Source organism: Pinus tabuliformis, chromosome 3_1, assembly GCF_031772625.1.
Source record: "Pinus tabuliformis cultivar Carrire ecotype Pingquan chromosome 3_1, CPIR1, whole genome shotgun sequence".
NCBI classification, from domain to species: domain Eukaryota; kingdom Viridiplantae; phylum Streptophyta; class Pinopsida; order Pinales; family Pinaceae; genus Pinus; species Pinus tabuliformis.
This window is the reverse complement of record NC_142301.1, coordinates 758,831,182-758,845,176: the sequence shown is the minus strand read 5'-3', so window position 1 is coordinate 758,845,176 and position 13,995 is coordinate 758,831,182. Positions and strand designations below refer to the sequence as shown.

Sequence of the window (13,995 nt, the reverse complement as noted above, 5' to 3'; positions counted from 1 at the left end):
AAGCAACATCAACTTGAGGCACTAATTCCAAAGCAGGTATAAATTCTTTTGATTTTTCCTTTGAGAACTTATTTCATTAATACAAATTCTTAGTTTTGTGTGTAAATATCATAACTAGAGAGATTGATCACCTCTCTCCTTTGATAATCTTACATTCCATTGCAGAAGAAGTATTAGTTTTTTTTGCAGGTTTCAGGAGGAAGGACAAATGACTACAAGAGAATGGTGTCTCTCCAAGAGACCAATTTGTTTCATAAGAGGATGATCAACAACAAAGAGGAAATATGCTGATGCAAAATCAGATCCAAACACTTGAAAAACTTTCAGATACTATTGTCTCCATCACATCCATCCATCACATCCATACTTCATAATAAACCATTCACCTCATTCCACTCCATACTTTCCATTTACATTCACATACATTTTCCATCTCTTTTTGTCCATTCATAACTCACAAATAAAAGCAAGAGGCTCATTCATATGCTTATTTCCCATTTCCATTTCTACTCTCCATTGCCATTTTCCATTTTCATTTTCCATTCCTTGTCATTTTCATTCCGCAAATAAGCCCTGCTTCAATGCAAATTATTGAGTCCATAGTCCTTTGAGTCTAAGTTCTTTGTAAAAACACCTTGAGGCTTGCATGCCTTAATGGCAAGTCCTCATGCTGACAAACAATGGGAATACATTAATGTCCCTTGTTCGTTAGATCTTCTAGGTGACTCGACATCAGCAAATTCCTTCGTACCTAGCAAGATGTGTTTGGGCATCTTGACTCTCATTGTCATCAATGGTGAGAGTTCTCGTGTTGACTAGTGGCATCCATTAATGGCCACTAAGCCAACAATTTCCTACTATGTTCGACATCAGAACATCTTTTCACATAGTAGGAATTGTGCCAATGAGTTTTGAAGACATGAAGACTATTATTTTCAGCATTTTGGAAGCAGATTCAGCAAGTTTTAGTAGAAGCAATAAAAAATCATCTTATCTCTCTATCCATGACTCCTCTTGATCAGCCACTTGAAGAAGAAAATGATCAGAAGTTTTCAGCCACCACACATACAACTCATCCATTCCAAAGGGTAAGTGAAGGTACGGAATTTTCTAACTTTTGACCATAGAATTCCATAAAAAGCTAGAATGATAATTGTTGGAAAAACATTTCTCTTCCTCATTTCATAAAATTGCCAATACCATCAGTTGGGGGGGGGGAATACATTCATATTCATATCTTGCCATGTCCATATCATATTCAGGAGCTCACATACTTCCAACATATATTAATTATTACATTGCTATTATGAGCATACAATGGCTTTTGAAAAAGTGCTTAAAGGATAAATTGGATACAAACAAAATCATGGTTGTCACACAAGAACCAACCATCATGCAATCCAATAAAGATATACTTTGCAACAATAATCAAAATATTATTATGCAAAGTTCAAAGATCAAAATAGAAGGCAACAAAAAAAAAAAAAAAATGGTTGTAACACAAGAACCAACCATGTTGCAATTCAATTGAAACACTTTGCAGAAATATGAAGTTATCAAATGATATCATGCAAAGTTAAGCCAAAGCTCAAGGATCAAAAGAGTTAATGTAATATATATTGCATGAGGACATGCAATAGCTTCAGTTGGGGGGTATGTTGAGTCTTGAAAATGTCATTCATTTCCATTACACTTTCACTATTATGTCCATTATATCACCTTCATTTCACCTCCATTTCACTACTATGTCACCACATTCATCCCACTTTCATTATCATTGGGCCACCTTTATGTTTTTCCAATATTTATTATTTCTAAGCCTTTTAAGTGAATTTGTGGTTAAACATTAGAAAATAATGTGCATATGCTTATACCTAACAAATGGGTTGAGATTGTTGACATGTGTAGGTTGAAAGGAGGCTTCTAGAAGACCCTTATGTGGCACTCTAAGGCCAAATTCGAATTTGGTTGGAAAGAATCATGGGATCATGAGGATATGTGTCACATCTCCTAATTGTATTGTAACTCTAAAAAGACATGTGTCTTATCAGTTCCTATTTTGATTAGGACTCTAGAGGTAGAGGGAGAGATTCATGGACTATCATTAATGAGATGGCTCTCATCTTTTTGTATAAATAGGAGATGTCTCTCCTTCATTTGCTAGTCTTTCCTTTTAGTCTTTTCTTAGTCCTTTTAGCTTGTTAGTCCCATGGCTTTTGAAAGCTTTTGTACTTTGTACTTTTGAAGAAATTGAATAAAGCTTTGATGTTCTCAACATGGAAGGAGATGTGAAGTAGATGTCATGGAGCATATTAGGATGTAAGTAGAGTAGATTCCATTTTGTAAATATTGCTTTGTAGAATGTAAGGTAGATTAGATTTTTCATTCATGCAATTTTAATTCATGCAAGTGTGTTTAATTTTGCTTTGATTTCATGACTAATGGCATATGTGATCATCTTGTCTATGTTGCTGACCTTTATTTTTCTAGTTTGATTTTCATTAGTATCATTTCTTTAACTTGCACTTTACTTTCTGCTCTTAGATATCAAGTTGTTCATCTATTGATGGTTCTTTTTCCATAATCAAATAACTTTATGGGAGCCAAAATATCACTTAGTACAGCTTGGTATAGTTTGCTTTAAGACTCACATTGCTGACTTGTTCATAACTGTTATCACATGATAAATCTAGCTGAAAGGCAAAAAGGTTAAGAAAAGGTTAAAGTAGTGTGATTTGTCTCCTTTATGTAGTGTCACTTAGATTTCATATTGCTTAGATTAAGTTTTCACTTTCATTTTTAATCAGCAGCAGAGATACTGGGCCGATGTCATTAGTCCTTTATTTGATGTCTTTATTTTCCTTTAAGCATTTGATTTCATAGGTAGTAGGGGGCCCCTGCCTTGTATAGTTGTCACTTTAATTTCTTGCATTTTTTTTTTTCTGATTTTCATGTATATTAATGTACAGTTTGAATTACTGCATTTTATTTTCTTTTTAACATGTATATTATTGTACATAAATTGCTTTCAAGTTGATTGTAGATTACTGATGCACAGAGCCTTTTAATGAACTAATGACGTGATAGAATCATCTTGTCCTTTTGCTGAAGCAGCAAGGATACTGGGTCTCATAGTCATCATCTCATTATTTGATTATTGCATTTTATTTTGATTGAACTAGTTGTAAATTTACACTTTTGTTTAAATACTAACTCCATCAATAACATGTTTTAAGTTCTTTTGAAGTGCTAAGTTTTGGAAGTTACCATTAAAGACATAGGCCTTGTCTTGAAATCTTTATCCATACTTGTCCTTTAAAAGTATTCTTAAGACCTTAGAAAACCAACAAAAACAAAACCCCAAAAACAACATAAACTATAAAACAACGAAGTAAGAGAAAGGTTAACTAAGCACATATAGTGCATCACACTTCATCAGTTTACGATACCCGGATTGATAATTTATGTAGAGCAATTTAAGACATTAAATTGACTAGACAATGATGTCGACCCTCCTTCAAGTAATCATGTCAGACTAAAGGACATGAGAAAACATGTATATATAGCAGTGCTTGACCTCATTCAGAGGCAAGAAATTCAGTGAAAACGAGCCTCCATCATAAGTGTGAAAATCATCTAAGAAGGACTAGAAAAGCAACTAAGGAAGAAGGAAGCATAGAGAAAGGAGGAACACTTTTGGAACTCTGATTTGGGCTAGTATATTCTCCCATGTGCGAAGGCAGCAGATCCGAAGGCATCAAGAGAAGGTCGAAGAACTTGTAGTTACATTGAGGTAATCTTGTTTGGGTAGAGGATCTCACTAGAAGAAGCCGAGTAGAAGTGCTATAGGTCTCTCTTGTAGAGACTAATCAAGGAGCGAAATTGTTCTAGGGTTTCTAAGATAGGTTTGCATACCTAAGAGACTGAGATTCTCAAGGAAGTTGAGAAAGGGAAGAGGAAGAACAACGTAGAAAGGAGGAGACCGAGATTCTCAAGGAAGACTAGAGAAGGAAGAGGAAGAGCAGTGTGAAAAGAGACTAGTGACTCGGTCTTGGGAGGACTCTAGTGTCAAGGGTCTTAGTCATGGTCTTGGTGGTCGTCAATTGAAGATCTATAAGAAGAATTTCGTTTGGGTTTTCCTCTCAAAGAGTGAGAGGTTTTGGCCCTGGCTGAGAAGCCTATATATTGTGTCTCTTGTCTTTTATTGTTCATGATTTGGTAATTGTCTTGATAAAAAGAACACAATAATAACCTTAAGAAGAGAAGATCATAATCAAGAAGTAAAAGTCTATCACAAGCAATTATGACTAGTAGAGAAATCTCCTAATTATTGATGCCCTAGATTTCTCAACAGTCCGATGCTATAAAAACTAACACTCTCTATTAACGAGGAAGGTGTTCTCCCTATCTCATAACATCGTCCCATATGCTATTGATGTCTTACGACTGAGACAACTTGCAATTTCCCACCAACTATTGCGCGTACTATGATTCATCTGCCACTCTGTAGCTGAACCATCCCGCATTTATGTTGCTATTGACACCACACTGTGTTGCATACATTTTGTCAAAGTTCCAAGGAAGTGGAGGTGCCCAATTTTTTCAACAAGATTAGGTCATTTATCAACAATTTACATGTCATGGTTATCTCATTCATCAAGTTATGTAATGTAAATTATCTTAGTAAAACCTTGAGTCTATGTAACAACCTAGGTAAGCCTATAATTTGATGTCGAATTCCATCCTAGAAGGTTTTTTAACCTCGCTGATTACATGTGTTTTTAGACACGACTAATCAGAAGAGTTTTTTCCCTCCCGCTTAAACCCCAAAGCTACGGTGAAATTAATTGTCAAATTATTAGGTGAATCTTAGTGCTTTTAGTTGAGTCTGATATAAAAGTGGTTTGGGAATAATTTAAGCTAGTTGGCTTAATTATTTTATTACGAATCACTTGGTTTACTAGATCATATTGTGTCGTAGATGGGTTGTGTCTTGAGGGTCTAATCCAAATGTGTATTCCCTCTTTGAGTCTTGTAAATGAAAATATTATGAATTAGAGGGATGGAAAAATAAATAAATCCCCTCATGTGTAAATTAATTATTTTTTGTGGAAAAAAAAATTAAATCCTAGGCCAGAAAATTAATTAATTAGAGTCAAATTAAATTGTTTTAGGAAAGTAAATTCTCTAAATAGAAAAATTCGTGGGTTTTAAAAGAGGATTTTTAAAGGTCCTCCACCAAGGGAATATTGTATATTTCAAGAAAATTTGGACCCTTGGATCTTGGTGGTTAAGTCAAAGTCAAATTTTTGAGGAAATTAGGTCAAAATATTTAATTTTGAACAAATTAAAATAGAATTAAATGATAAATTCGAAAATTCCTCAAAAATAAAAAAATTCAAAGGGCCAAGACTAAAACATCTTGAAGTGTTTATCAACGGCCAAGATTATTTTGACAAGGATTAAAGAAACTAGGCGTTATTTTTCCATTTGGAAGATTTATCTATAAATTAGAGAGTCAGTTGATTCTCTAGTTATCTTGATCTCTGGCTAGAATATTGCCGCGGAAACATTTTTGTAAACTATTGTCCCGTTAACAACTATTTTTTTGCTATAATAAAAGACTTTGGGGTGCAACTCGAGGTGTTCTTTTTCGTTGATGTGGTATGTATTGACTATGGGCTCCCTATGTGGTGCTTCATGTGATTATTTTGAGACAATACAGTGTTTGTAGGTACTCAATCCTTAGTCTCCAAGTTCATAGACTGTCGGTAAGGATCATCTTGCTTGGATCTCTAGTTTTTATATAGTAGATTAAATCTTCGCTAAAGATATAGTAAGCATAAATTTTCTGAAGAATTTCTAGTCATTCTTCAAAGGAAAAATATCAAAAAAACCATTCTCTCAAAATTCATTTAAAATACCTTGTATAATTTGTAAAATAATTTTGTAATTTTAATTTTAAATTATTTTTCTAACTTGGGTTGGGGTTTTTTAGATTTATTTTGTATATATTTGGGGTTTGGGTGTTGTAATTTTTCGTTTTGCAGGTTGGATCAAGGGATCAAGTGAAGGAAGAACTAGATCTAGGCCCTTGAGGGTAAGATCTAGCCTCTTGAAGATTTTGCAGGGCTACCCATTGAAGATTATTCAACAAAATTCAGATCTGAGGAAGAATTTTTTTTTGAGACAAGGATTTCACTTTTTAGCCTTCCGGTGACTAGATCCATCCCCTCCAAGGTTGGTGTTAGCACTCCTAAGCCACAATGTCATCCCTTTCTCCTCCCGCGTCAACCTTTTTGGCCTCTTTGAGGCAGGTCGTGAGGCCTAGAGGCCTTCGACTCCATCCCTACCCCTTGCGCCGTCCCTTTTATGCCTTTTTGGGCCTAGTTGTGGCCTTTTTGGGCCTTGGCATCCCTCTGGAAGGCTAGACAATAGCCCTATCGGGTTTGTCGTGGGCTTTTAGCCCTTGAAGACCTCAGTGTCCTCCTTGCAGTCTCCTTTGCCACTGTCCAGCCTCAGAGCCTCTATGTTGACCTTTTGTGGCCTTCTCTCTCCTCTTTAGCCCCTGATCTATCATTCTAACTGCTTTATCCCCAAATGTTGGCCTTCCTTAGCTTAGTGTTGCCTCGTCTTGGCCTGTTTTGCCCTAATCTGCCATCAAACCCTAGATTTGAAGTTTTTGGACTGAATACTTGGTGGTTTTGTAGGTTTAAAGTCTCAAAAATCATATTTTTCAAGTGGCAACTTGATCCTAAAGTTTCAACGATTTTCGACCAAGGGATCTTCAAGGCCTTGGCCCTTGGGTTTGACCTCTAAACCCTAGTTTTACTTCTATTTTATTACAACAATTAAATTAGTAAGAATCAAGCCCTAAAATCACATGTCTAACGATCAAAATCACTTCGAATTGTAATTTTCATGAGTTTTGGCCACTTGGGCATCTTGGATTTTGGCCTAATTCTAACTTTTATGCTCGCTGGAATTTACTGCATATTGAAAATTTCAGATCTGAAATTTCTCAAGCTCACACTTAAATAAGGTCAAAAATCTAAAATTTTCAGTTTTGGTGAGTGTTTGCTATTTTTAGACATATTGGGCATTGTCTTAGACTTGTCTAGCTTGCTGATTTGTCACTGGTTTACAGCTGTAATAAACATATAAGTTCTGAAATTCGTTGAATCATACTCTCTAAAGGCCCTAAAATTGATTTTTTTAAGTTTCATTGCATTTTTTGCTATTTTTGGGCATATTGACTATCTATTTTTGGTATTATTAACTTGCTGATCTGTGGTTATTTACTGTTGTAATTAATATTTCAGATCTGAAAATTTGCCGAAGAATACATCTCAAAGAAGGCAAAATATCTAATTCTTCAGTTAATCAAGGTTGGGCATATTTTGGCAAGTATAGGCATTGTTGGACTAGCATTTACTTACTGTTGTAAAATATCTAATTCTTCAGTTAATCAAATTTGGGCATATTTTCGCAAGTATAAGCATTGTTGGACTGGCATTTACTTACTGTTGTCATGACTTGTTGACTGTTGTCATAAATTGTTTACTTTACTGTTGTCACAATAGTCACTTGCTGCTCATCAAAAGATCATAGGAATATAAAAGTGCCTAAGTGTCTTCATATTTTGTTCCTAGCATTTATATTGTGAGAGTGACTAACATTTTGTGTCTCTTGTGATTTGACATGCTATAAGAATCCATATTTCACGCTTTCACACTCACTTAAAGCACTTAAATCTCTTTGGGAATATTGACATCTTGATTGATAAGTGGATAAGTTGGTTTAATTGGCTAAACATCTTGTGAAAATTTCTTGAAGATTGCACTTTTATATTTCAACATTTATCTTGTTTACTATTGTCAAGTACTCTTGCTTTAAGATAAACTCACAATAAATAGTTAAGTAACTTAGACAATCCTAACTCAAGGTAAATTTCACTTATCTTCTTGCATTAAGCATACTAAGTCTAGATTGCATTAATAATTTATCTCCTAGCATAAGCTAGCCCTATAGAAATATAGGGCAACCCTTCCCATCTAGCTTGAGGGGCCTTGATAATTCTTCGATGGTTAACACGATGACTTTGCAGTCATCAGAGCCATAGTCTCTGCAGAGAGAATTTTTAAAGTTTCGGTGAATTTTTGCTATTTTTGGGCATAATGGCCATCTATTTTTGGTATCATTAGCTTGTTGATCTGCAATTATTTACTGTTGTAATTAATATTTCAGATCTGAAAATTTACTGAGGAATGCATCTTAAAGAAGGCTAAAATATCTAATTCTTTCAGTTAATCAAGTTTGGGCATATTTTCGCAAGTATAGGCATTGTTGGACTAGCATTTACATATTGTGGTCATATCTTGTTGAATATTGTCATAAATTGTTTACTGTTGTCAAAATAGTCACTTGCTCCTCATCAAAATATCATAGGAATATTGTAGTGCCCAAGTGTCTTCATATTTTGTTCCTAGCATTTATATTGTGAGAGTGATTAACATTTTGTGTCTCTTGTGATTTTACATGCTATAAGAATTCATATTTCACACTCACTTAAAGCACTTAAATCTCATATTTCACACTCACTTAAAGCACTTAAATCTCTTGGGAATATTGGCATCTGGATGGATAAGTTGGTTTAATTGACTAAACATCTTATGGAAATTTCTTGAAGATTGCACTTGTATATTTCAACATTTATCTTGTTTAAGATTGTATCTTAATATTGTCAAGTACTCTTAGCTTTAAGATAAACTTACAATAAGTACTTAAGTAACTTACACAATCTTAACTCAAGATAAATTTCACTCATCATCTTGCATTAAGCATACTAAGTCTAGATTGCATTAATATTTTATCTCCTAGCATAAGTTAGGTTGATAGAAATATAGGGAAACCCTTCCCATCTAGTTTGAGGGGCCTGATAACTCTTCGATGGTTAACAAGATGACCTTGCAGTCATCAGAGCCACAGTCTCTGCAGAGTCGAAGGTATCAGGTGATAGAAGCACAACAAAAGGTATCGTTAATAAGGCCCTAGCTTGCTTCTTGTTGGCCTCCTTCCCACAACCTTTACCTTGGAGCCCAACTTCAAAATAGTTAAAGGAAGGTTACACTTAGACTAGGCATATAATTAAAATTTACCAAGATAATTGCATCTCACATAGGTCCTAAGACTTGCATCTCATATAAGTTGGTCAATCATCTCAAGCAGCGGGTGTCCATCCGGTCATTTGGTTCCATTTACTATAAGCAAGAATTGGTGACTCCATTAAGGCACTGGTCTCATACCCAAAACATCTAATCCAATGTTTTAAAAACCGGAATTGGTGACCGGACCGGTCCACCTAATGAACCGGGTTTCGAACCGGAATTGGTGACCGGACTGGTCCACCTAATGAACCGGGTTTCAAACTGGAACCGGTCGAACCGGGACTGGTCAGGCCTAAATGAACTGGTTTAAAAAAATACATTAAATAATTAATTTTTAATGAAAAAAACTATTTTTAAAATTTAAAACCATGATTCCAAGCCAATAGAAACAAAATATGCAAGGTTTGCTCATCTATATACTATGTAAAGGTGAATATATCAAAATGGCACCGAGTGCAATACATATCCACAACAAAGTACATAATAAATGAGGCTCTAAATGGCCTCTAGAGTCCGAAAACAATGCTCTAAGCTATGGGGTCACTGAACTACTACAAGTCTACATATCAGTGATCAACAACATGATCACTCCTCATCAAGATCAAACTCATCACCACTACTAGACAAGAGATCATCAACATGAGCTACATAAATAATATGCCTCCGAGTTTGAGGACTCCTAAAACTCCTCTACAACTTTAGTAGTAGTAGCAAGAATAGACATCAAAACTACAAATCAATGATCAACATGGTCACTCATGAAACTCATTGGTTCAATGCTACTAGAAATACATAAACATCATCAACAAGAGATACATGAACACAATCTAGCTCAAAGTCTTCAGACTTGGATTGCTCAACCTTATAGCATGATAGAAATTGAAAAGGTTTAACATGCCTAACCAATGATTTTGGTTTGAGTGAAGGGTTCATCTCCTCAACCTTATAATGTGGTAGAAAAAGATTAGTATGCCTAACCAGTTGTTTTCCTTTGAGTGAAGGGTGCATTCTTGTTAAGGCCATGGTAGAGGAGTTCAACAATTAGTACCACCAACATCAACAAAGTTTAACAATAAATGCCACCATGATCAAGGTTCTTAGAGGGCTTCATGCTCTTGATCAAATGCCAATCTCATACCCTCACGCATGATAGAATCAAATGGAAACATTGCAAACCCCCAAACCATGAAATCCTGAAAGCCATTAAGTCTGCTGAATTTTGAGTGAAATCTAAAATTCTAGTTTCTCCATATGAAATCCAATGAAGTCGAAACCACTCAAACATCCCGAGTCATTTCATGGTAATGTTAAAAATTTAATTAAAAGGATGAAAATGAAAATTAAAAGAAATGTCACAAAGGTATGCAAGCAGAGATCTACATGTCCGCCTACATTTTGGATGCAATCTGTGCCCAATAGGAGTTCTTGGGCTTGAAGTGGGCATGGACACCGGCAGAGACTGCTGTGAACACTTATTGTAAGATGTTGTCTGAATGTAGCTTTAGAGGAGTTATCACACAACTCTCCGATCATTTTGTCACTCCGTTTTACAAGTTGATATTCGAACAGGATCCACCCTACATGTCGACAGTAGCAATGGAGGCACTGATCGACATCGCTGATTGGTATGCTTCACCATCCGACACCTTCATATGAATGTACAACACGGAGAAGCTTCCGCATGTTCTATCGAAGTTTGATTTGGACATACTCGTCATGCAGGAAGTAGCATATCACATCTCCGCAGGATTGATAGCTAGGTTGCACCGGAAGAAGGTACCTTGGCCCACTCTTCCGCTGCGGATTGGGTTATACGAGATACGGAGTTTCAAGCATGCGGATGTCGAAGTAGAGCAGATGAAGAAGTATCTGTTAGACGTCTGGGGTTACCATTCGTATGACCTGCATTGTCTTGTGAAAGATCACTGCGCGAGAGTACAGTTCAACTGGATCCACGGGGCATGTCATTGGGTAGAGGAGGACCCATGGAGATATTGTTACAACTCCTCCAGACTCAATGAACCGGTTGGCTTCGCTATGGAATGGTTTGCGAAGCAATGTGAAGCAGCATCCTGGAGAGCACCAGAAGCAACAACAGCAGCAACAGAGGTGAACATACTAGTGTGCGACAAGGGTAAGAGGAAGATTGTTGATCGCATGGAAGAAGAGCAAAGCTGCAAGTTCCGAGCAGATCCACTTTTAGAGAAAGCAACTATGGCTATACAGGCAAAGAGCAACAACGCGACAAGCGAACCACGCAAAGGCAGAGAGAGAGGTAGAGAATGGAGGAAACAAAGGAGTTTCATGAGTTGAGGGAGCAACTCCGGAAGGAATACGAGCTGCGCAAACAGGAGAGGGAAGCGCAACAACAACAAGTACAACAGGGGGCGCAACATGTGCAGATAGATGAAACTGCACCCGTATAGGTAGTATCCTCATCCGAACTGTTGGCATTAGGCAGACAGGGTGAACCATCTCAGGAGAAAGACTTCGCTTGGGAGATAGAGCAAGCACTTGAACAAATGGATATGGATTTGGAGCAACAGGAGTTAGAGTAAGACATCGACCTCATGCCTCATCACCAAGAGGTCGACCTACCAGCTTCACAGCATCCAGAAGAGGAGCCAGTCCCAAGCGACCAAGGAGACACTGAGATCCTTGGAGGTTAGCTGGAAGAAGAGATGCCCAACATCTCATTCGATGAGTCTCAACATAGAGTTGTGCAGTCTCGCAGAGTATCAACTCTGGATGATCATACATCTCCTGCGCAAGTTGAGGAATGAGTGATCGTGTCTGACGTGTGCAAGCATCCAACAGCCTTGGCCGATGCTACTAGAGCATATGCCAAAGCCACTAGCTCAAGTGTTCGCTTTCTGATACCTGAGAATGAGCGAATGGCTAAGGAGATTCCGATGGCCAAGCAAGGAGGAGAATTGGTTACAGCATCCGCCCGAGCAGAATTGAAAAAGGCAATACAAGATGAAGTATTGTCCCTTGACACAGTTATCGGGCATTGTATTCCAAGTTTGGTACCGTGCATAAGGCAGTCGTCCATCTCAACGGATGGCAGCAACAATGTGCTAGAAGAACATGTATCTTGTCGAACGTGCATGTTGCTGTTGATTACATGCAAACATGGATGATGAGATACAAGGGAGCCCCACTTCACTTGCCTAAGATGATGAAGCCTAGAGTGGTCGAGGTGAAGGCACATATCCAGAGTCAGATATGGAACTATGAAGATCCCCCATAGCTCATCACTAGTCTACAGGCTTCCCATGCACGTGTATTCAGGAGCATGGATGTTGTGGTGTGTGCACATGCGATCCAATCTATCGAGACTCTCACTCAAGCGAAGATAAAGGCACAGGCCTGACTAGAACTTGACTCGTACTTTGACGAGTTGATGCGCATAGCCACCAGCCCAGACTCGTCAATCAGTGCAGAGACCATGTATAGGGATGTTGCTAGTCCGGCAACACTTAGGACAATTATGCACATGCTTTTAGATGAGTTGGATAGAGGAGCCCGAGCAATGTACCTAGATGTTATGGAGGCAAGAGTCAGGTTCCAGAAAGATGTCACCTTGGAGCACATGGACACCATCGCGGACTACCGATCTTGGCATTAGTTCGCTACTGTCGACCACCACGAAGATGTTGAAGAGTTGGTCTTTCAATAGTTGTCCGAGTCATAGTGATGTTTTGCATGGCTTGCTCAAGCCATTTTGTCTCACATGGGTACATGTGCATTGTAATGTAACATCTTGTCAAGTGTAAGTCCAAGTGTCAATAGTTGGATGTAACAATCAGGGAGTAGATGAAGAGTCATGAGTGTAGATGAACTGTCACAAAGGGGAATGTCAAGGGTCAGCCCACCCTTTGCTATAAATAGAACTTCATAACTCATTGTAAAGGCTTTTGGTTAGCCAAGCTTCCTATAGGACTATATTAGAGAGAGCTTCGACAGTATTGTAACGAGCCTTGGCTTTTCCACTGCACAGAGCTAGTACACCTCTTTGGAGGTGCAGGCGATTGTGGTTGTAACGTTCCGCTGTTGGAACTAGTGGTTGGACATGGATGTATTGTATGACTGGAACTTACACTTCTTAATATAATAAGAGCCAACACGTTTCAGGCATATGTTGTATTGTATTTCAGCGATATGTTTACTCTAAACGATATATGAATTTGTTTGCTTACGCATGCATGTATAGCTATTTCTGTGTATGTATGTATCTTTCTGAAACGCGTTGTTGGTTTAACCATCACTTTGGATTGCCCGCTAACTTGCCTTCCATGTTGTGATGCATCTTTGCTTGTGTGTTCCTTTCTTAACTCCCTGCTATCACAAGTTTCCAAGGGGCGCACTCATCTCAACCCCCATGTGTTAGAACCTCTCATGCACCTTCCTTGGCTTGCTGCATCTATCACACCCTTGCTACCAACGGAGACATCTTACATGCCTCTATGTGAAATTGCGGTCAAAGCATTACCGTATGACCCACTGCTGGGACTCCTACACCAAACGGTCTTAGGTCTAATTGGGACTTCTTACTGGGGAGATCCCCTGACATGTTGGCGGGTCCAACACCGTCAACATTTCTGGCGCTAGAAGGAGGGCCAGATTACAAGCTTTGTCCTCTCATCTTGTTTTGAACCTTTGCATATCTATCATGAGGTATTTCACTCTCCTCCCTCCACGATGTTTTTCCCATGCCGAATCTGTTACCATTTCGAGGGAGTTTTTCGATCTCTTGTCCACATACACGTATGATGGTGAAGGCGAAGTGGCTTGGCTTGAGTTCTTACATGAATTTCTTTCCATG

The 13,995-nt window shown here is 37.9% G+C and overlaps 1 long non-coding RNA gene across 1 annotated transcript in view; it reads left to right on the top strand.

Moving 5' to 3' along the window:
• LOC149189595 (uncharacterized) overlaps positions 1–7,607 on the top strand; it is a 106,824-nt gene extending 99,217 nt beyond the window's left edge. The window contains exon 5 of the long non-coding RNA XR_016256419.1: positions 7,323–7,607. This is a non-coding gene — a long non-coding RNA (uncharacterized LOC149189595). The remainder of the gene's footprint in view (positions 1–7,322) is intronic.
• Positions 7,608–13,995: the final 6,388 nt, after the last annotated feature.